Raw genomic sequence first — 24,405 nt, 5'->3', positions numbered from 1 at the left:
CATACCATACCATACCATACCATACCATACCATACCATACCATACCACTTTATTTATAAAGCACTTAAAACAGCAACAAGGCCAACCAAAGTGCTGTACAGCAAAAACAAAACAAGAGCAGGACACAGGATAAAATATATAGATCAAAATAGGTAAAGATAAGAACTAAATGGCTAACATTATAGAATACAATTCAATTCAATTCAATTCAGTTTATTAATATAGCGCCAAATCGCAACAAATTTGTCTCAGGTCACTTTACAGAAACATTCACATACATAAACGCCACTTAGTAAAGTTCTCTATCTAAGGAGGCCAGTAGACAAGTTGAATGTTGGCTTCGTTGCAGTCTCCCATCCTGAGCAAGCACAGTGGCAACAGTGGAAAGGAAAAACTCCCTTTTAAAAGGAAGGAACCTCAAGCAGAACCAGGCTCAGGACAAGCGGCCATCTGCTTTGACCGGCTGATCAAAATTCAATTTTATTTGTGCTGTATGATTCTTAAAACTGCATCAAAGCCCGAGACCGGCTCGCACATTAAGCACATTATTATGGCCCGGCCTGAATTAGGGTCGGACTGGGCTTCGGGCTCGGGTTAGAAATGACAGCTCTACTGTGACGAGATTTGAAGCCTGATTGGAACACATCTAAAACAGAGTGACTCTCCAGGAAATATTTTAACTGGGAATCAATTATTTTTTCCAGTAATTTGGAAACAACTAAATATTGTTGGGCTTACCTCAACACACACTGTGGATTCTTGAACCCATCCAACCTTCCATCATGTTTTACCCACTTCTTCCTTTTTGGGTCTCAGGGGTCACTGGTGCCCATATCCAGCAGTCACTGTGTGAGAGATGGGGGACACCCTGGACATGTCTCCAGTCCATCACAGGAACACATAGAGACAAACAACCATTCACTCTCTCACTCACACCTAGGGACAAGTTAGAGTTACCAATCAGCCTAACATGCATGTTTTTGGTCTGTGGGAGGAAACCGGAGTACCTGGGGAAACTCCACACACGCAGAGAGAGAATATGCAAACTCGAGTCAACCCAGAAAGGTCCCTGGCCAGGATTTGAACCGGGGAACTGATCAGTGAGAGGCGGCAGCTCTACCAACTGTGCCACCATGCTGCCCAGATTCTTGAACCAATCTCCATCCATCTATCCAACCATTATCTTTTACCCGCTTCTTCCATTTTGGGTCACAGGGGTCGCCATTGCTCATGTCCAGCAATCACTGTGCAAGGGGCAGGGTACACCCTGGACAGGTTGCAAGTCCATTACAGGGCCACATAGAGACAAACGAGACAAACAACCATTCACGCTCTCACTCACACTTAGGGACAATTTAGAGTTACAAATCAGCCTAACATGCATGTTTTTGGTCTGTGGGAGGAAACCAGAGTACCCAGAGAAAACCCACGCATGCACAAAGATAACATGCAAACTCCACCCAGAAAGGCCCCCGGACCGGGATTTGAACCAGGGACCTGCTTGCTGAAAGGCAGCAGCTCTACCAGTTGTGCCACCATGCTGCCTGAACCAATCTCCTTAATTTAAAATTGACCTTATTCCACTCTCGAATTGTCCACGGTGAGAGGTGCCAGATTTGTGTGTGTGTGTGTGAGTGTGTGTGTGTGAGTGGAGCACTTTCTGTCCCTGGCTGTAGATAGAAGGGTAGATCTCCCAGCATTATTGGGTGAGGGGATATGCTCTAGAATTGGATAATTTTATAGTTTACTTGAAGCCATTTGTAACCACTTGACAAATGGGTAAGTTTGTTTAGTTACCAGCAAAGAACTTGCTCATATTACTTTGTAGATTTGGTCTGCAGTAGAACATGTCATGGTATTGGTTTTCAGCAGGATTACACATGAAGGGCTTGAAGGTAAACAACAGCGAAAAAGGAAAATAACAACGGCGTCAGAGGCAATGGTATGGGGATGATGTTAGGATGGAATAGGGGATAGACAAAGGCATTTTTTATTATTTTTTCCCACATGAAATGAATACTTGTAGCAGTAGAGGTGGGTGGAAGATTGGAATTCAAATGACATTTCTGCTAAGCTGACATTTAGAAAAATCTCAGCTCCATCTTCTTTAAACGAAAAGGTCTTATCTTGATCGGAAGGGGGGAATAAAGGTCTGGTCATTGTTTGAAAGTTGTAGTGGTGAAGAGAAATTGAGGAACATATGAGTTTTGTTGGCATTTTTAATGTTTAAAGTGAAAAAAAAGTGATATACAGCTTTACCATAGGACAAACTGACTATAATAAAGATTTAAGCCACAAAGTTTTTATGTAAGCTTAAAATTGTAACTTTACTGTAACATCACAGATCAGGGTAAGAGTTGCCATAAAGAAACATCAAACCTGCTTGTACCCCCCACCCGCCAACCCCACCCCCAGACAGTACAAGTCCTGTTGTCAGATAGTGATGGCGTATATGCAGTGTGGGAAGTAGGATCTCAGCTGTTCATCCTGCAGAACTCATCTCCCCTCCTGTTCCGGTCTTAGGTGAACCTCAATACTTCCCCAGACCTCCCTTTCTTTTTAGCTGCCATTACCCAAACTAAGCTCATTTGTCCCCCCAATAGACCCATGATCTGCCTTTTGTTCGGGGCCCAACCTTCCATTCATTTCCCCCAGGAGAGCAGACAAAAGAGGAAAAGACGCAGGCCTGAGTCTCTTTACCCAGACAGTCTTTGGTGATGCGACCATAAAGAGATGCAGGACTTGAATGAAAGGTCTTTCTTGCTTTACCACAGTCCCTGTCTGTGAGGACGTCCTCCTCTGTCTGCATCATTTCTGAGGATAGCTTCGGTTCATGTGTGCATCTGTGTGCACTGAAATGAAGACAACACCTCAGCAGTTTGACACTTCTGCTGCACAAAGTAATAATCATGCAATACGTATTGCTTGTCACTGAAAGGAAAAGAAGGATAATGTTTTCACTGTGTCTGTGGGTTGTTATGAGTGTCTGTCTGTTAGCAAAATATCTCATGAACCACTTAATGAAGTTCAATTAAACTTTCAGGAAAACATCCTTGAATGTACCTCTACAAATGTTATATGAAGCCAACTAAAGCCACAACAGCCCACTGAACTTAGAAAACACAAAAAAAGGCTGTACCTGTCAGTTTCACAGATAATGAGCTAAAATATGGTGTAGTTGTAGCTGTAAGTCATTGACAACACATTAAAAGTGGTACACATTGCATAGGATCTTTGCTTAAAACTTTGGCAATAACTATTGGTGTCAGCGATGTTTGTCTGTTAGCAGCCTGTTTCTTATGAATCACTAGGTTGACTTTAATTAAACTCTCGGATCAAAAAAGTCACCATTGGATGTACATCTACAACTGATTACCGTTTGGTGATAATCCAGGTAAAGATGACTGCCACAGTAAATGTTAGCCTACATCAAAGTACTGGTAACCCTCGGTAACTCATTCAGTTTTACAGATACTACTAATGCCGCTTAGCCATTGGTAGGTGCAGCTCCACTCAGCTCTCTTGGTTTTTCTCAGGTGTAGGTGATTTTCCACTACTGTGGAGGCTGACCTGTTCCCCACTCTCTGGGCGGGATCTTCATTGCAAAGTGGGTGGGATCATAACTAGTCTTTTTGTGTTTGAGCCACTCCAACCATTGTGGTCTTTAATTGCCCTATAATCTGACTTGAATTTCTTTAGCTTATCTCGGCACTGCTTATAAGTCCGGGTGTAGCCATGCTAATGGCAATTTTAGTCTCTTTTTGGGGGGTGTTCAACCACCAGGGATACAGGGGTGAATGAGTTCTATTTCATGTAAGCTATGCCCTTTAAAAGCTGTCGCTATTGGGTTTACCCGCGCGCAGCGCGCCAAGCACTTAAAACTTCTAGTCCACGCCCACCTGATGTGTGGGCCCCACCCGGTCCGTTATAAATTGCATCTGGACTGTAGATCGACTCCCGTTTGTCTTAGCCAACGCTAAGAACACTGCTTCTAAGAAAAGAAGAAAAGAAAAGAAGAAGAAAGATGACTTCTATTAAGAAATCGAAGATTTCCGGGCGGCTGTGGCTGAATGGTTAGAGCAGTCGTCCTCCAATGCAAGAGTTGGGGGTTCGAACCCCACAGTAGTCACATGCCGAAGTGTCCCTGGGCAAGACACTGAACCCCTTGATGCCTCTGATGTGTGTCTCATCAGTGTATGAATGTGATAAAGCTCTGATTAGTCTCTTTAGAATGATTTGTTCAATTAGCTTTGTAGAGATCTAGTAGAGTGCTGTATGAATGGGTAAATGAGGCACAGATTGTAGTGTAAAGCACTTTGAGTATCTCAATAACATAGAAAGGCGCTATGTAAGTACAGTCCATTTACCATTTACCATCCGTCTGTGCCCCGCGTGCCTGACAGGCTACATCTTATCGTCAGACCTGCACACCGTGTGTGAAAGCTGCCTGGGAGCTGACCGTACCATACCATTCCATACCACTTTATTTATAAAGCACTTAAAACAGCAACAAGGCCAACCAAAGTGCTGTACAGACAAAACAACAGGTAATACACGAAGTGAAATACAAAATGAGGTAAATCAGAATATAGACAAAAAATGATGCAGATAATGACGACAAACCAGTGTGGAGCATACAGGATCAAAACACATCATCTTGTGTTGAAAGCTATTGAATAGTAGTGAGTTTTTAAACGGGACTTGAAAACCGAGAGGGAGGGGGCCTGTCTGACAAGCAGAGGTAACTCGTTCCAGAGTCTTGGTCCTGCTACAGAGAAGGCCCTGTCACCTCTGCGCTTAAGACGAGTTCCTGGAACTGTGAGGAGCAACTGGTCCGCTGACCTCAGGGAACGTGGTGGGACATACGGTTGTAGCAGATCAGAGAGATAGGGGGGTGCGAAATTGTTCAGTGATTTGTAGACATACATGAGTATTTTGAACTGAATTCGAAAGTGAACCGGTAACCAGTGCAGTGAGGCCAAAACTGGTGTAATGTGCTCTCTTTTGCCTGTACTGGTTAAAAATTGGGCTGCTGCATTCTGGACCAGTTGCAGTCGTGCAATGGATGTCTGACTGATACCAAACAGGAGCGAATTGCCGTAATCAAGCCTAGATGTAATGAATGCATGTATTACTGTCTCCAGATTCTTTTTGGACAATATGGGCTTCAGTTTAGACAGCCGCCTCAGTTGGAAGAAGCATGATTTAACAATCATGTTTGCATGATTGTTAAGTTTCAGGGAAGGGTCCATTATCACGCCCAGATTAGTGACTCTGTTTTTCTGACAGGGTTAGAGCGGAAAGGTCGATGCAGTGGTTTGTGATCGTGTCGTTGGGAGGGAACAACATGGCTTCAGACTTCTTTTCATTGAAACTTAAGAAATTTAAAGCCATCCAGTCCCTGCTGTCAGCCAGGCAGTTGAGCAGCAGTTGAATAGAGCCTGTACCATTGTGTCTTAGGGGGAAGTAAATTTGACAGTCATCGGCATAGAAGTGGAAGGGCATGTTGTGTTTCTGGAAAATAGCACCAAGCGGCAGCAGGTATAAAGAGAATAGGAGGGGACCCAGTATGGACCCCTGCGGAACCCCCCATTTAAGCTCTGCCTCTGCGGAACTAAAATCCTTGATGGAGACACAAAAGGATCTGTCAGTGAGGTAAGATCTGAACCAATTGAGGGCTGATCCTGTGACGCCCACCCACTGCTCCAACCTAGCAATGAGGATCTCATGGTCGATGGTGTCAAAGGCGGCTGTGAGGTCCAACAGGACAAGCAGCACAGAATCACCGGTATCTGTGAATCTGAAGATGTCGTTAAAGACCTTAAGCAGAGTAGTTTCAGTGCTGTGGAGAGGTTTAAAGCCAGATTGGAAAAGCTCTAAGATGGCGTGATCCTCCAGGAAGCATTTCAACTGGGACTCGACTATTTTCTCCAGTACTTTAGAAACAAATGGGAGTTTGGAGACAGGCCGGAAGTTGGAAACGAGTGAGGGGTCAAGGTTTGTTTTTTTTCAGGAGAGGCTGGACGGCAGCATGTTTAAAGGTTTTTGGCACCACGCCAGTGGATAAACTACTGTTTACTATGGCAAGAATGGACGGACCTAGAGTAGGAAACACCTCCTTTAGTAGTCGAGGGGGGACCACATCAACGGGGGAACCAGAAGGTTTCAAGCTGCACATGACCTGCTCTAGAGAAGATAGAGTGATGGGTTCAAAATGATCAAATGGAGCTACAGATTGAGGTGGGATGGATGGGTCATGAGTTGGAGGGGAAATGAGAGCCCTGGTGGTCGCAATTTTTTCCACAAAGAAATGTAGGAAGTTGTCGCACACCTCAGTCGAGGCTTCCAGAGGTGATGGTTCAGTGAGGTGGAGAACAGAGTTTAGGGTGGAGAAGAGGACACGTGGGTTGTGAGAGTTTGAGGTAATTATATCAGAGAAAAATTTTGATTTTGCAGCTTTTACTGTTTTCTGATAACAGCGCCAGCTCTCTTTAAGTATTTGGAAAGAGACGTGAAGCCTGTCTTTCCTCCACTTTTGTTCCGCCCTCCTACATTGCTGCCTAGCGGCCTTGGTGACGTCACTCAGCCAAGGTTCTGCTCTGAGTTTTGATTTTTTGGTTTTAACAGGTGCACCATGATCCAGAGTCTTTAAGCAGACAGAGTTGAACTGGGATGTCAGCTCCTCAGTGGTGGTGAGAAACACTGGGGGCTGAATGATCATTTCAGAGTTATAAACATCTGTGAAACGTGTGGCAGTGAAGTGGTTATTGGTCTGGGTGCGACGTTCAAGAATGCACAACTTAGGAGTTAGATGGGGGAGGGTGAACTCAAACCGGACTGGCATGTGGTCTGAAAAAACTTTATCACCAATAACAAGATTATTAACAGTCATATCATGAGTTAAAACAAGGTCCAGTGTATGTCCACGCTCTTGGGTGGGACCGTTTACATGCTGAGTTAAATTAAATGAGTCCAATAAATCTAAAAAGTCCTTAACCAAGGGCTTCTCAGGACAGCACACATGCAAATTAAAGTCACCAATAATGAAAACATGTTCATATTTTGGTGTGATTTCAGCCAAGAAGTCAGAAAACTCATTTATGAAATCCTTAGATCGAGGTGGACGGTAGACAAGTGCAAATAACGTCGGAGGCGAGTGGCCGAGTTCAAAGATGTTCAACTCAAAGCTGGCGCGGGAAACTGGGATGGGCAGTTGTTTACAGTCAAAAGTTGATTTGAATATTGTTAATAATCCACCACCGTGCCGGCCTGATGGCCGCGGGGCATTAAAACACAGACTGTTCGGTGGCAGTAATTCTGTCAAGGCGCTGGACTCACCCGGAGACATCCAAGTCTCTGTGATTAACAGAAAGTCCAGATCGTGCTGTTGAAAGTAATCCCTGAGGATAAAAGTTTTGTTGGTAACAGATCTTGCGTTGCCCAAACACATCCGGATATTGTCCAAAGTAGAGCCGGCAGCGGTGGAGTTAGCGCGCGCTAATGGCCGCAGGTTTTCAATAACATCCCCTCCAGGTCGGTCCGGGCTGCACAATGGCTGACAACTCCCGCTGGTTACCTGGTCCGGGCAAGCAGGAAGCTGGAGACCATGACCACCAGCTGAAGAGGAAGATGCAGCGCGCAGAGCTTTCAGCTTCACCAGCTGACCAGCATGTTTTCCCCGACGTCTGAAGCAAGATCTCCGGGCAGGCAGGTGAGGAGCGCAGCGGAGGTAAGCTGGCACGTCCGCCAGCAGGGGGGGAGGGGGGGGGTGTGTCCAGAGGTACGCTGATAATGGTCCAGATAAGTGACATCAGTGCCAGAAAAACGAAGATCCAAAAGTTATTGTCTGTCATACACCAGCAGAGAGTTGATGTCATTGATGAGGAATACAAAAAACAAAAATAATCCGAACACCATCAGCAGAGGTGGATTACAAGCCATGTACACGGGCGCCATCTTACCGGAAGTCACACACCACACTCGGCAAGCTTTGGATCCGCTCTTCTCTTGTCCAGCCTGCAAATTTTTTTCGGCTGAGGAGAAGCAGCGCCAGAGTGAGCTCTTTTCCTCTACGGAGGACGAGTTTTAACCAAGGTGGAACTGTTTGCTTGAGGAATTTTGGAACTCCCTGGACACAGAGTTCACAAACACGCCCCCCTCTGAAGCTGAAACAGCTAGCAGCTGCTCTCCATCCTGCCTTACAGGAGGTATGGAGCCGGTGTTGCCTTTGATGGTTTCCTCCCCGAGCCAGGGGGAGATAATCGGGAGGTCGGCGAGAGCCTGCGACCTGGAAGTGCCCGAACCGGAGGCCCTGGCCCCGTCAACACTTCTGACGGGAAGGTTTGCCGCCCAGCACATTGGACACCGGAACCCGGTCTGGCCCTGTTTCCCAGCTGTGTCCACCCTTCTCCTGGTTCAGCCAATGTTCCCTTAAAGCTGAGGGCTGCGGTTGCCTCCTACGCGGCCATCACCAAAGTCAAAGGGCTCATGGACCAGGGTTTTCCTACTGTCCTTCCCCTAGAACCCAGTTTGTCGGCTGTTTTTGGGGTAAGAGCAGCGAAATACATCGGCCGACGTATCATCCCGCCATCTTCCAGCTCACCGCAAAGCTGACTGACAGAATTCATCAGTGATTGTTGCAGGTGGGAGCAGCAACCAACAACATTGCTATGCTAGCCTTTAGCATACAGGTCCTTCTAAAAAAATTAGCATATTGTGATAAAGGTCATTATTTTCCATAATGTAATGATAAAAATTAAACTTTCATATATTTCAGATTCATTGCACACCAACTGAAATATTTCAGGTCTTTAATTGTTTTAATACTGATGATTATGGCATACAGCTCATGAAAACCCAAAATGCCTGTCCCAAAAAATTAGCATATCATGAAAAGGTTCTCTAAACAAGCTATTAACCTAACCATCTGAATCAACGACGTAACTCTAAACACATGCAAAATATTACTGAGGCTTTTAAAAACTCCCAGCCTTGTTCATTACTCAAAACCGCAATCATGGGTAAGACTGCCGACCTGACTGCTGTCCAGAAGGCCATCAATGACACCCTCAAGCAAGAGGGTACACAGAAAGAAATTGCTGAACGAATAGGCTGTTCCCAGAGTGCTGTATCAAGGCACCTCAGTCCTTGAGTCTGTGGGAAGGGAAAAGTGTGGCAGAAAATGCTGCACAACAAGAAGAGGTGACCGGACCCTGAGGAGGATTGTGGAGAAGGGCCGATTCCAGACCTTGGGGGACCGGCGGAAGCAGTGGACTGAGTATGGAGTAGAAACATCCAGAGCCACAGTGCACAGGCGTGTGCAGGAAATGGGCTACAGGTGCCGCATTCCCCAGGTCAAGCCACTCTTGAACAAGAGACTGCGTCAGAAGCATCTGGCCTGGGACTGCTGCTGAGTGGTCCAAAGTTACGTTCTCTGATTACAGTAAATTTTGCATTTCCTTTGGAAATCAAGGTCCCAGAGTCTGGAGGAAGAGAGGAGACACAGAATTCACATTGCTTGAGGTCCAGTGTCAAGTTTCCACAGTCACTGGGGTGTCATGTCTTCTGCTGGTGTTGATCCACTGTGTTTTATCAAGCGCAGGGTCAATGCAGCTAGCTATCAGGAGATTTTGGAGCACTTCATGCTTCCATCGGCTGAAAAGCTTTATTGAGATGAAGATTTCATTTTTCAGCACGACCTGGCACCTGCTCACAGTGCCAAAACCACTGGTAAATGGTTTACTGACCATTGTATTACTGTGCTCAATTGGTCTGCCAACTCTCCTGACCTGAACCCCATAGAGAACCTGTGGGATATTGTGAAGAGAAAGTTGAGAGACGCAAGACCCAACACTCTGGATGAGCTTAAGGCCGCTATCGAAGCATCCTGGGCCTCCATAACACCTCAGCAGTGCCACAGGCTGATTGCCTCCATGCCACGTCGCATTGAAGCAGTCATTCATGCAAAAGGATTCCCAACCAAGTATTGGGAGCATAACTGAACATGATTATTTGAAGGTTGGCGTTTTTTGTATTAAAAACACTTGTCTTTCATTGGTGGGATGAAATATGCTAATTTTTTGGGACAGGCATTTTGGGTTTTCATGAGCTGTATGCCATAATCATCAGTATTAAAACATTTAAAGACCTGAAATATTTCAGTTGGTGTGCAATGAATCTGAAATATATGAAAGTTTCATTTTTATCATTACATTATGGAAAATAATGACCTTTATCACAATATGCTAATGTTTTGAGAAGGACCTGTAGCTAAGGAGGTGAAGGACCCAAACCCGTTCTCCATAGATTAGGACCAGATTGGCACGGCTGCAGACACAATCACCAACCTGTGTGTGGCGCTTGCAGCATATTCCACCCGCATCTTGTCCTGGGCAACATCGCTGCAGAGACAGATGTGGTTGAAACTGACTCCATCCATGCCAGAGGACATTAAAAAAGAACTCCTGGAAGGTCCTGTGTCCTCAGATGGCCTCTTTGGACCTCATTTTCAGTTGGTCCTGAACCAGCTAAAGTCCTCATCCGACGCACTGGAACAGGTGCAGAGACATGTGACCCTACCCCGAGCAGACTCCCAGACACCTGGCCGCTGGCGAGAACAGAGCAGGTACCAGCACCAGCAGCAGAGATGTTCCACGCCCGCTGCAACCTTCTCTGTTTTTTTTAACTCCCGGTACTTCTTGGTTCCGAAGAAGTCGGGAGGGCTCAGACCAATTCTGGATCTTTCTGTTTTCAACAAATTCATCATGGAACAACTCTTTCACATGCTGACGGTGAAATGTGTTCTCCAATACGTGACACTAGGGGACTGGTTTGTGTCCATAGACCTGAAGGATGTATAATTCCACATTCCGATAATAAACAAACACAGGAAATTCCTCCATTTTTCCTTCCAGGGGGCCTGTTTTCAGTACAACCGTCTGCCGTTCGGATACGCGCTCACCCTACGCGCGTTCTCATAATGATGGAGGCAGTTCTGCAACTGCTTCGAACGAGAGGGATAAAAATCCTGTTTTATCTGGATGACCTCCTGCTGTTATCTCGGTCCAGAAAAGGGGCAGAGACGCAAACAGTTGTTTTAGTGAATCATCTGTCTCATCTGGGATTTACAATAAGTTGGGAGAAGAGCTCTGTAATTCCATCTCAGCAAATTACATTCCTGGGAGTGAATCTAAACTCAGTAAACATAACAGTTGTCCTGTCAGAACAGAGGAGGGAATCACTGACGTCGTTGCTTCAGTTTGTCCGGCCCCTCAGAACAATAACAGCGCTGACAGTCATGAGACTGCTAGGAATGATGTCAGCGGCTCACGTTGTTGTGCCCCTGGGGTTATTGTTGATGCGCCGCCTGCAAAGATGTTTCAATCGACTGAAAGTCAATCCTGTACGTCACAAACGGCGCCTGATCACCATTCCTCCATCTGTGGGAGCGGATCTGAGCCACTGGGGGAATTCCTTGAACCTGTCAGAGGGAGTTCCCCTGGGCAAAGTGATGTCATTCACGTTGGTGTTCACAGACGCGTCCCTCTTCGGCTGTTGAGGGACCTGCCTGTCACAAACGATAGGAGGTGCGTGGCGGGCCGGCACATCTGATCACATTAATATTTTAGAACTTCGTACAGTAAAAAGAGTGATCAGACATTTTGCTCCACTGGTTCTAGATCATCACATGATGATCCACACAGACAACAGAACTGCAGTGGCGTACAGAAATCGCCAGGGGGGTATGCGTTCAGCTCAGCTGCCGAATGCAGCTCGAGATCTGCTCTGCTGGGCGCGCACACATTTATGTTTGATTAGAGCAGTTTATATCCCTGGTGTTTTAAACAGAGGAGCAGATATTATGTCAAGAAGAGGCCCTCTGGACAGAGATTGGTCTCTTCATCCAGATCTAATCTTGCAAATCTGGAGCAGGTTTGGGAGAGCGGAGGTGGACCTGATGGCCACCCGAGAGAACTCTCAGTATGCCCTGTTCTTCTCCCTAAATCCACAGGATGATCCGCCACTGGGGGTGAATGCATTTGCACACAAACCATGGCCAAAGACGCTGATTTATGCCTTCCCTCCAGTTCCCCTGATATCAGCACTGTTGGAGAAGGTGAGAGAGGAGAATCTGAAAATGATTCTGATCGCCCCAGAGCGCATGAACATCTCGTGGTTCCCGGTTCTGCAACAGCTTACGGGTCAACCGTGGAAGTTGCCATGGAGACAGGATGTGCTCCTGCAGGCGGGAGGAGTAATCAGGAGCCCCCCTATAATAGGTCAGCCCCTTTAGGTCTGGCCGCTGAACGAGAACGCTTAGAAAAATTTGGGTTTTCTAAAGACATATGTACCATCCAGGGGGCACATGCAAAATCCACTATGGCTGTTTATGCTTCTAAATGGGCTGCTTTTCAGCGATGGTGCCTAGAAAAGGAGGTGGACCCGACTTCGTCTTCCCTGGGCTGCATTTGGTCCTACCTGCTGCTGCTGTTGGACAGAAATTTTAGCTTTCAGCACAATTAAAACTTATATTGCTGCAATCTCCTCCTGTCATGAAGGTTTTTACAATAGAACAGTTTTCAATCAATGGCAATGTTCAAGCTTTTAACTTAACACCTTTCTCAATAGCAGAGGTAGTTAAAGCTTTAAAAAATCTTGATCTCTCCTCAAAAAAACCCAGGTCCAGATAAATTGGAACCTATGTTTTTAAAATTGGCATCGGAAATTGTAGCTGCTCCATTGTCACATTTTTAATCTCAGTTTGTTGACCAATGTAATTCCCAAAGTTTGGAAATCTGCATTTGTTATTCCATTATTGAAAGGAGGAGATCCAGCAATTTTGAACAATTATAGACCTATTTCAAAATTATCTGTGCTCGCAAAAGTCTTTGAGTCCCTTGTTAGTGAACAAGTAAAAGAATATCTGGCCATTAATTACATTCTTTCGATTTCTCAATCAGGATTTCGTAAAAAAAACATAGTACTTCCACTGCAGCATTAAAGGTTATAAATAATATAACAGAAGTTCTTTTTTTTTTCTTTCCCCTTGTCCTGTCCGACATTGTGACACTTAGAATTATTGTCTGAGTGTCAAAGTGATGCCCAACAGATTTACTTTCACAAGCAGAGCATTATGGCTGGCCTTAATACTCCACTTGATATATAAATTAAATTTTATTAGAATATGCTTTGGGTTTGTTTCAGATGTAATGGACACGGGGACGGAAAACAAAGAAGATAACAAAGCAGAAAAGTGAGAGAAGAGTTAAAATATAAAGAAGGAGATAGGAATAGAGGAGAGAGAGAGGGATAAAGAGAACACAAATCAACATCATTGAAGTCAGCCTCTAGACCTGCGGAAAGAGAAAGAAAAAAAAAACCCGACAAAACCAAGAAACCACAACAACAAACAACTTATGTAATGAAAGTTATAACATCATTAGAAAGTATTTTATACAGTACATGGTAATACAATATATATTTGATGGCCACCACAACCCAACTGAGTGTGTATCTGATAAACTCCTGAATCTAAACACCTGTGTGAGCATGCTTATCACTATAAGGTTTCTCATAAAAATGTTCAATAGTGGATGTGGGGACCCATAAACCCGTCCCCGTAGGACACGAAGGTAACACAGGGAAGCCCGGAACCACAGACACACAGCGGCCCCCAAGCCCAGAACTCCGGTAGTCCCCCAACAGGGACACCCGCACCCCCAGAGAGAGAAGCAAAGGGAAGCCTTGGGTGATCCCCAGCAACCACAATGCAGAAACCCCCAGGAGGCCGTAGCTACGAGTCAACAGGCCCCGCCGGCAACCTTCCCCTCCAGAGTGGATCCGGCCATGGACACCAAGCCCCGAGGTCATACCACCCCCCAACAGAGGCCCGACAGAGCCAGGGCACCCAGGCCCCCGCAGGCAGCCACCAGGGCGGGCCTGCACACACCCCACCACCCAGCCCCAGCTGCCGAGAGCCGCCAATGCACCGGCGGCAGGGGGGCCCACCACCGGGGGGGAGCACGACCCACCAAATGGGGGGCCAAAACTGGTCCAAGAGAGGGGGGCCACCCAAAACCCAACCTGAGACAAACAGGCACACAGAGACAGCCGTCCATGCGCCCCACGTGCCCAACAGTGACCGCAAGCCGGCCCCAGGCCGGGGGCCAGAGCAGCAGCTGAGGAAGACCGGCCCAGCGCACCAATGCATCCCTAAAGCCCCACACCACAGGCCCGGAGAAGCCCCGGCACGCCCCCCAGCCCCCCCCCCCCCCCCCCACACACACACACACACACAGCACCCTGCACCGTGAATGTTGCATCAGCGACCAGCCAGCACTTCGAAGTGAAGCCATGCCCTCGACCGCCGCCATGTACTACCAACGACCACACACACACAACCACACCTGACCTCCCGCCAGAACCCGGCAGCCACCCCAGCCAAAGGGCTGGCCATCAGAACCAGGAACCCTGATAAAAGGATCCAAACAATCCAGGGAGAACCCGAGCACCATCCCCACCCCCAATCGCCCCCAAAGGCCCAATACCCACCCACAGCCCAGACCCCAACCAGGGAGCCTTTAGCTTTTCTGCTCCAACCTCATGGAATAGTTTACAATAAAAGCTTAAACTTGGAACACTAGTATCTCTGAATGTGTTTAATACCATGATAGATCCCTTTTTACTCAAGTTGCAGAAGTGTAATTGTTTTAATTGAGTCGTTTGTTATTTAAGTCTATGTTTATTCTGACTATGTGTTGTAACTGAGTTTTTTATTGAGTGTTTTTTTCCCCTCTCTCTGTATGCTGTCAGTCTTGGCCAGGTCTCTCTTGTTAAAGAGATCTTTTGATCTCAATGGGACAAACCTGGTTAAATAAAGGTTATGAGGATGAATCACCCCTTAACAAAATGGTTTCTGAAAGGTGTGCGCCGGCTCAGGCCAGTGACGCGCGCCCTGGCACCACAGTAGGATTTAGTCTTTGATCTCAGTGTACACACTAAAAATCCATTCGAGCCTCTGGACCAGATACCTTTGAAGTATTTGTCACTCAAAACAAAACAGCCTTATGATTAACTCTGACATCTGCTAAAAGAGTGAGTGACTTGTCAGGTCTGTCCGTCGCTCCTTCTTGTCTCAGAATTCAAGGAGACGGGAGCTCAGCGGAACTCCAACCAAATCTTGCTTTTATACCCAAAAGCATAACATCAAGTTTGTTCAGGTCCAGAGTTGTTACACTGAATGGGTTCTGTTCCCCTTCCCATAAAACTACGAAGGAGGAACAGTTTCACCTGTTCTGTCCAGTACGCGCACTCGAGTATTATGTGACCCGCACAGCCGCAATGCGTAAATTCGATCAGTTGTTTGTACTTTACAGAGAACAATCACAGGGTCAGCCTTTATCTTCCCAGCGTCTGTCACATTGGATATGTGAAGCTATATCACAAGCTTATAGTTCTTCTGGCCTTCAACCGCCTGAAGGACTCAGGGCTCATTCCACCAGAGGGATTTCTACCGCCACAGCTCTGCACAGAGAGGTGTCTGTGCAGGACACCTGCTCTGCGGCTTCATGGTCATCACCGACCCCTTTCATCCGTTTTTATTTACGAGATGTCTCCAGCTCTTCACTGATACATTCAGTTCTCAGAGTTATGTCTGTATAAAGCAAGTTAGTGATTCTTCACAATCACACAACAAAAAATAAATAAATAAAATGAAATAAATAAAAATAACAAACAATTGCTCTGTCATTATTAGTGGGCGTTTCTACGGTTACTCATTCAAACAGGAAAATTCCTTTTTCCTCTTCGAAAAATTGCCCTTCTCTTATTCCTCTAATTGTCTGATATGAATAAACATTCCTTCAGTTAAGATCAGGCACAGAGGCTGCACGCCTGTAATCCAGTATGCACCAGGTACATGGATCAATGGTGCGTAATTACGCTTGAATAAAGAAAGAGGTTTAGGCGGATATCAGGGTGTTTTTGATGGTTCTCGGACAGACCCAGTGAGGCATGGACCATATCCTGCTCCACCCTTTAAACCCAATAGCGACAGCTTTTAAAGGGTGTAGCTTACACGAAATAGAACGTTGGTTACATATTGTAACCCCAGATTCTATGAGTGTAAGCATAGCCCTTTAAAAACTGGGCCTCACTGGCTCTCAAAAGGCTGAAGAAAAAGAGTAAGCTTTTGGGACTCGATCTACGGTCCAGATGCAATTTATAACGGACCGGGTGGAGCCCACACAGCAGGTGGGCGTGGACTAGAAGTTTTCAGTGTTCGGTGCACTGCGCGTGGGTAAACCTAATAGCGACAGCTTTTAAAGGGCTCCACTCATAGAATCTGGGGTTACAATACGTAACCAATGTTTTTCAGTCTGTTCTTCCTAAGGAAGCTTTGTTCTCAAAATTTACATTCACCAAAATATTCAATAAATTTGAAATAAATATGGAATAAATGATGACGCTCTTAAACAGGACAGTAAAATCTAGGATTTTTTTTTGTTTGCTTGTTGCTTTTTTGTTTTTGCACGAGTCGGATCCTGAATGCCACCTGTCAATCAATCCAGTAGGCTCGTCAGCAACTGACCATTCGCAATCTCAGTTTGTCTCAAAGTGAAATGCCCTTACCTGCAGGAGCTGCAGCCCCTTTTCCTTCGACAACATTGTTGGGATTTTACATTACAATCACTTTAGAGGCCAAGATGGTGTAGAGGTAGGACAGTTAACTCAGGACCAGAAAGTCGAAGTTCAATCCCCTGCCATTCCCACATGTCGTGGGGTCTCTGAGCAAGACACCCAATCCTTAATTGCTCCCAGGGTGCCCACATGCCCCACCTGGGTGTATCTCATGTGTGATGGGTTAAAAGCAGAGAATTAATTTTGTCATTGTATGGGAACAAACAATGATGAGAACACATAGCACTTTACTGTATGGCTCTGGCTGAGTCATTAGAGCATTTGTCCTCCAATGCAAGAGTTGTGGGTTTGAATCCACCAGCAGTCACATGCCAAAGTGTCTCAGGGTAAGACGCTGAATCCCTCGATGCCTCCGATGTGAGTCCCATCAGTGTATGAATGTGATAAAGCTCTGATTAGTCTCTTTATAATTATTTGTTCAATTAGCTTTGTAGACATCTAGTAGAGTGCTGTATGAATGGGTTAATGAGGACACAGTTTGTAGTGTAAAGCGCTTTGAGTATCTCAATAAGATAGAAAGGCACTGTATAAGTACAGTCCATTCCATTTACCATTTGAATTAGTTCACTTCCTTTTGTTTGTGCTTAGCTCCCTATTTTTTAATTCATCATAATCACTGTCCTCATCTTTTTTTTTTTTTTTGCGGCAGATTTTTCTTAAGGAAAATCAGCTGATCAACATGCTCAACTGCTGGTCCAGGGCTGAGATTTTCTCCTTTTTACAAGGTGGTTTATCATCTGAAATAGAAAACAATTACCATATATTACTGGCTATGTTTGCCATGAATTTTTTTTTTTTTTTTTTTACTGACTTTACCATTTTATGTATAAATCTTCATATTTTGTTCAGAATTAATTTATGGGACTCTTGTGTACGTATGTAAAAGATGTATCATCATCATTATTATTTAACTCTTTTTTTTGCATGCAGATCCTCTCATTATAGTGAATGTGTTTTATGCTGATACTATGACTGCAGCACAAGTTTAAGACAAAGTAATCTCTTTCTTGATCACAAGTTATAAAACACACAAACCTTTATGCTCATCTTGGGGCTGGGGTGTATCAATGAAGATGTCCAGATCTCCATTTGCAGGTTCAGTCTGATATGGATCAGTCTGCACTGGACCACTCTGAACTGAATCCTCGTTACCTAGAAATAAAACATGAAATTACATTTAGTTTACAGTATGGTTAAATGTAGTGTAAACAAATAAACAGTAGTCAGAATAAATCGAGTAACAGTAACAAAGCACAGCAGACTGGACTGATAGAATGCACTGTAATATGTATTTTTTGACAGTGTGTGTTGGGGGATTTACCTTGTGATGCAGGAATGTCGCTTCTGCTGATATGCTTGTGAATGTCCTCTCAGCTATCTCACCACTATATTGTATGGATATAAGCCCTTAGCGATAAAATGGGTTATTGATGCCGTTATATCCTTAGCTCGTGATGAATTGTGGCCGAGTTGCCCGTAAAATTTAGTGACAACGTTACCCGTCGCTCTCTGTGTGGCAGCTGCCTGCTCCTGCTCGTTGTTATGGGGCTTGAGAAGTTCACCATACTCCTCTCTGTGTTTTCTTGTTGCATGTTGGTCAAAGTTTGTTGTGCTACAAGTGTACTTGAAAGATTCTCTGCATAGCTTACAAATATCATGGCTTTTGTCGAGTCTTCCGTCCTTCTTACAAAATCCGAAAACGTTCCAAACTTTAGATTTTTGTCTGGCTGATGTATTGAAAATCTTTTGCGGTGACCCGCTAGCACTTCTACTATTTACATCCATTCTTGTCTTCGGTCTTGGTGAGCTATGGAGCATGCGTGAGAATAGCTTTGCGGACATTCCCAGTTCGTGTTCTTTTAGAGACGCACTGTCAACCAATTGCTAGTCTCACGATTCATCCATTCAACCTTTATTTAGGCAGGTAAATCCCATTGAGCCTCGAGGACTCATTTACAAGAGAGACCTGATTTCAACAAAGAATGATGACAACAATGGACAACAGTGACAACAATAAACAATTATAAAAAGTCATACTCCCGTTTTTTTTTTTTTAAACAAATAGGATGGCTAAAAAAAAATTAACAAAAAACAGCTAGATTCTAAGACGAATGTAGAAAACTAAAAACAGGAACATGTCTGCATTGGTCCCTGCCAGGAGTCCAGCAGATTCTTAAAGCCACTTAGAGAGGTCAAGGTCGAGAGCTTCAGATCTTTTTGCAAGGTATTCCAGGAAACAGAAGCAGAATAGGAGAAGGCCTTTTTGCCTAGTTCAGTCCTCACTGAGGGAACACTGCAGGTAATAATGTCCTGAGAGCGCACTCCGTAGCTGCACTCACGCAGAGACAAGTAGGAGGAGATGTATGAAGGCAGCAGACCAAGAAGTGATTTAAAGATGAAAATATACCAATGAGAGAGTCTGTGTGAAGTTAATGATGTCCAGTTAACCAGTGACTACTGGGTGCAGTGGTGGGTACGGGAATCACAGCCAGTTGTAGTGTGCTGTAAGGCTCGATTAGCTTGGTTAGCTTCAGAGCTCCACTACAGTCAAATTTAAATAACGGGTTCTCTCTTTTTCGAGCTACTTGACAGATATGTGACAGATGTACTGTGCGTAGATGATTTAATCAGTGACATGAGACGTTAATTTTCTTTGACCCATCAAAATAAATGTGGTCATTTATTAACAGAATCAACATTTAACATCAAAACATTGTAAACTTGAAAAGACTGATCAGCTCTGATTAATAAAACTTGACACGTTTTACTTAATAAAAACAACAGACATATCTGAAGGCATCTGGATTAATTACTGGCAAGATAGAAGTTTAAAGATGGGAAATGAAGGAGTTTAAATGGAGAGAAAATGTGGAGGAAGAAAGTGTGTTCATGAGGAATGGCACCCTTCATCCGACCCCAGCTCAGCCCCGGTACACTAGATAGTGAAGCGACTCATTACCTTTGCAGAAGATAGGTCAGCTCCGGTACGGAGTTCCATTTCAACGCTACCTTTCAGCGTCTCCTTAGGATGGTTGAGAATTGTCCGAAGTAGTGACAGTACTCCGTTCAACAATACGCTCATCTCCTGGGTGGATACACAGCGAGCTGTGAGTCCGTCAGAGGTTCCACTCAGATGTGGAAGGCTCCATAATTCCCCAACTCGACTCAGAAGGCTGAGTTTGAGAAAAACTCAGAAGAACTCAGAGGAACTCCAGCCGAACTCCATCAGAACCAGCAGAACTAACTGAATTAAGAGGGACTACGAGGAACTAATGGAACTAGGAAGTGTCGACTTTTAAAGAGTTCTGCTTCCGGTCACTTTTAGGAAGTCCTGATTGGTTGAAGGAACCAACAGGGGTGTGGTTTTAGTGACGTCAGAGGGTCATTACAAATAAGAAAACAGCCGGAATGTTTTGAGAACAGTTAGTTACAGACGAGAAAATGTTTTGGAGAAACGACAGACTTACAGGTGCCAGTTTTCTTATTTACTGTCTGAGAGGTTTAAAAACACGACAGCTCGTTCCAATAACTTGTTTTCGACTGTCTCCGACTTTTGACCGACATCACTCTTCTCATTTCAGACAGAAGATCAAAAATGCATAATTACTTTGTAAAATAGACATTTAACTTGATTTCTACTTTGAATGAGGATTAAAAAATCATTAATACTGTTTCACAGTTGATTTAAAATGAGTGGTTCACTTCAACATTTAAAAATGGTATGAACTAAACACACTTTTGATTATCAAGATATTGTAAAATAGTAATGATAATATAAAAAAGAGAGTGTTCTTTCAATTGATTAGTTCAGGATAAAATTAGAAAGTCTCTGGATGAGCTAATTTGTATTTCTGGATTCAAATCAATGAAATAACAGTTCCTGTCCCATGAAGGTCTTCAGAGGCAGGTTTTGATCGGAGACCTAGTTCACTACACAGTTATGAATCTTAGTGCACCATGATATCCAACATCTGCAGAGTTCTTATAGGAGCGTTTATGTAAATAATGTCACCGTAATCAATGGAGGGAAGGAAAGTCACAGATACAAGGCGTTTCCTAGCATTCAGGATTAGACAGGATCTGTTTCTGAAAAAGAAACCCAGTTTAACTTTCAGTTTCTTTACCAAGTTTTCCACATGGAGCTTAAAAGAGAGAAGCGAGTCGACCAAGAGACCTAAATATTTATAGGAATCAACAAACTCAATCGGGATGCCATTTGAGGATAAAATTAGAGGAAGAACTGCTGGGACCAACTTCCTATTCCTATTTTGTCAGCATTTAGGACAAATTTGAGGTGGAACAAATCTGTCTGGATGTTGTTGAATGCAGATTTCAAAAGCTGGAAAGCCTTATCAACAGTTTTAGCTCGACAATAAACAACTGTGTCATCAGCGTAGAAATGTATGGATGCATTAGGGATGTTTTTACCTACATTATGCTTGTAGATTGTAAAAAGGGTGGGTCCCAAGACTGAGCCTTGTGGTACACCATTGTTGACTGTTAAATAACTGGAGGAAGTACCATTATGTTGAACACATTGCCTCCAGTCTGAGAGATAGTTAGAGAACCAACCAATGGTGTGTTCTGAGAAACCGATTTCTGAGAGCTTACGATACCTGGTCTATGTCTCTTCAACCGGTTCATTTCAGGATTTGTGGCTGGTTGCTATCGATTTATACGGCTGCTACTGATGCAGCCATATCGATAGCTTGTCAAACCGGATATCCGGTAGTATCAGTTTATCTTTCACAACCCTAATTGTCAGTACTGAGGGCTAAGCACACCTAAAGTTCAGATCCTAGAATCGCCCCTGAGCCATGCTTCACCATCATCACCAATATCTTTTTATAAATGCGCTAATTTCTTGTGGGGCCATCTGTCAACACGATGAGGTAGTGGAGTTTCAGATGTTTGCAGTTTTGCTGTGCAGGTCATCCAGTGATGTAGCTCTTCTGGCCAATCAACAGCTGCTGTCTGCTTACGTCAAAACCGTCACCTCAGAGCAGCCCACTTGGAACCACAAACAAGGTGGTCCCATAAACTGGGCTGAGTGGAGAGGCCCTTAACTGGCACTGTGTTGTGTGGCGCCAAGGAGTGTTACAATGGCAAAGCACCATTAGTACACGTTTCATGTGGTGAGAGGTGTGTGAAGGTGAGATCTGTCATAAGCCCGTGAGTTTTTCAAAGTTTCTTTGTCTATTTTTATTAGTGTGACAGCTGGCAGGTGATATGCATCACTTCATTAAATGCTAGGCATTTAATAAAAAAAAAAATATATATAATTTATTAAACATAAACACAATCGAAAATGATAATATAAAATGTACATATAAATCAGAAAATTTTGTCTTAGATTGTATACTCACAAAATACTGATAAATGATTCAGACACAAAGTTGTCATTACATTGTCAACCAATTCTATTTTTTTGTACTCTATATTTCATCTTCATTATACTTTAATAAATATATATAAAACAATTTAAATCAGAGTGCATGGTGGAGCAGTGGTTAATCCAGTTCAGTTCAATTCCAGCAGGCTGTGATGGCTGATAGATCTGAACAAGCACAAGTGATTTCAACTAAAAATGAGTTAAATCCTCAGGATGTCTACTTCAACATCAACTCAGACAACAACATCCTGCACAATGCTATTTTCAAAATGCCTTTAACTTCATTTCACTTGTTTTTCTATTTTTGTTTTTGTCATCTACTTTCTTAAATGTTGTATTATCAAATCACTGAACAAGTTGTTACTTTTCACTAAAATGAGCTCAGTAATGACAATGCAACAATTTTCAGTCAGGTCATTCATTCAACCTTTATTTAAACAGATAAATCACATTGAGCCTCAAAGACTCATTTACAAGTGAGAACTGTTTGGACAGACAAAAACCATGGTTATCTGGACACATGTAGGAGTTGGAGGCGAAAAAAATTCCTATAAGATTTTTTTTTGTCCTGTCTGAGGAAAAAAAAAACCCTCTAATAATAAAAAACACTTCACACAAACAAGCACATATTTACGTAGACAAACTGCAGACGAGGGAGACGAGAGTGGTCAGCAATGTTCATAGATGCTCTCGAGGTCACTGTAAGTGTTCTGATAGGATGTAATAATCAATCAATGTCCTCTGGTGAGATCCATAGACATTCTCGCTGGATGTTGAGGAATGGCCAAGAATAATGTCTATGAGAATCCAAGAGTCCTGAAATGATGACACAAGTTTATTCAGTTGGTTCATCTGGTTATTAGTTGGAAATTCCTCAAGGAGGGGGTGGTGAGCGTCAGATCACATGTTCTCCAGGCGAATTCAGATAAGATGGTTTTCAAGGCCAGCCAAGGGAGCCAAATTCAGATAAACACACAGTTGTTTTGGGGACAGGCAGAACTTAATGACATCTACCTTGAGTCTGTGTTGGTCGACTTGGTTCTGAAATGTCCAAATTACATGGCCACACCGTTGGAACGTGACTGAGTAAAATCCCCAAGATCTGATCCATTGTAGTGGACTAGGCCTACGTCAAAACTAAGTCTAAGGTCAAAACTCTTGACCTTTAGAACCTTGTGGGACAGGAACTGTCATTTCATGTATTTGAATACATAGATACAGGTTCACCCATCCTGAGACTTTCTTTCTTGAAGATTCAAGTGAAAAGAACACTCTCTTTTTATTATCATTACTATCTTACAAATGTTGATAATCAAAGTGTCTTAGTTCAAACCATTTTAGATGTTGCAGTGAACTAATCAATTTTATTAACTGAGTAATGATTTTTATTCTCATGTTAAAAGCTGTTGCAGAGTAATTATGCATTTTTCTGATTTCTGCTTTTGAATGAGCAAGTGTGTGCGTTTACAAGGTTACAGTCAAACGAAAAACAAGTTGTTATGTTAAAACTGTCATGTTTTAGAATCCTCTCAGACGTAAATAGAGATGTTTTGCACCTGTTTCTTAGAGACGCCAAAACAGAACCCTCTCGGTCTGTGAGAACATTTCTGAGCTGTCCCATAACAATTCTCGCTGTTTCTAACCTCTTACGTCACAAAAACACACCCCTTCTGGTCGTTTCTGACCAATGAAAAATCCCAAAAAGTGAACCGGGAAAGAGTCTTTAAAATGTCAATACTTCCTGGTCTACACGGACTCACAGGTACTCACAGAGTGACTTACGACTCACGGAGTTACAGAGTTCACGGAGTTGGAGAGTTGTCAGACTTCTAGAGTTCTGGAGTTCTGATGGAGTGCTGTTGGAGTTCCTGACATGACAACAAAGCTCTTCCGAGTTCCATGGGATTATAACATTTTCCACTGAGGTGAATGTGTGTCGAACAGAGCCTCGCCACTACTTCTGACGGGCTACAGCCATTCGAAGGAGACGCTGGGCCGGTAGCGTTAACGGAACACCATATCTGCTGATTATCATCAGAGAGGTAATGGGTCAAGTTTCCTACCAAGCGTACCGAGGCGAGCTGGGCTTCTGATGGAGAGTGTCGGTTCTGGTGACCATTCAATTTCCCTCAAACCCCTTCCTTTACTCCATCTAAACTTCTTTCCATCTTTAAACTTTCTATCAAGTAGAAATTCTCCCAGATATTTAGAAATGTCTGTGTAAAGTGCTTACCCACATTCGTGTGGGTAAAAGATCATAGTTGTACAGTTTTATAAATGTCAGCAACGGAAAAATCATGGCCGTATGATTTTTC

This window comes from Nematolebias whitei, chromosome 8 (assembly GCF_014905685.2).
Source record: "Nematolebias whitei isolate Nwh7 chromosome 8, NemWhi1, whole genome shotgun sequence".
Taxonomy (NCBI): Eukaryota; Metazoa; Chordata; class Actinopteri; order Cyprinodontiformes; family Rivulidae; genus Nematolebias; species Nematolebias whitei.
This window is presented reverse-complemented; position numbering follows the sequence as displayed.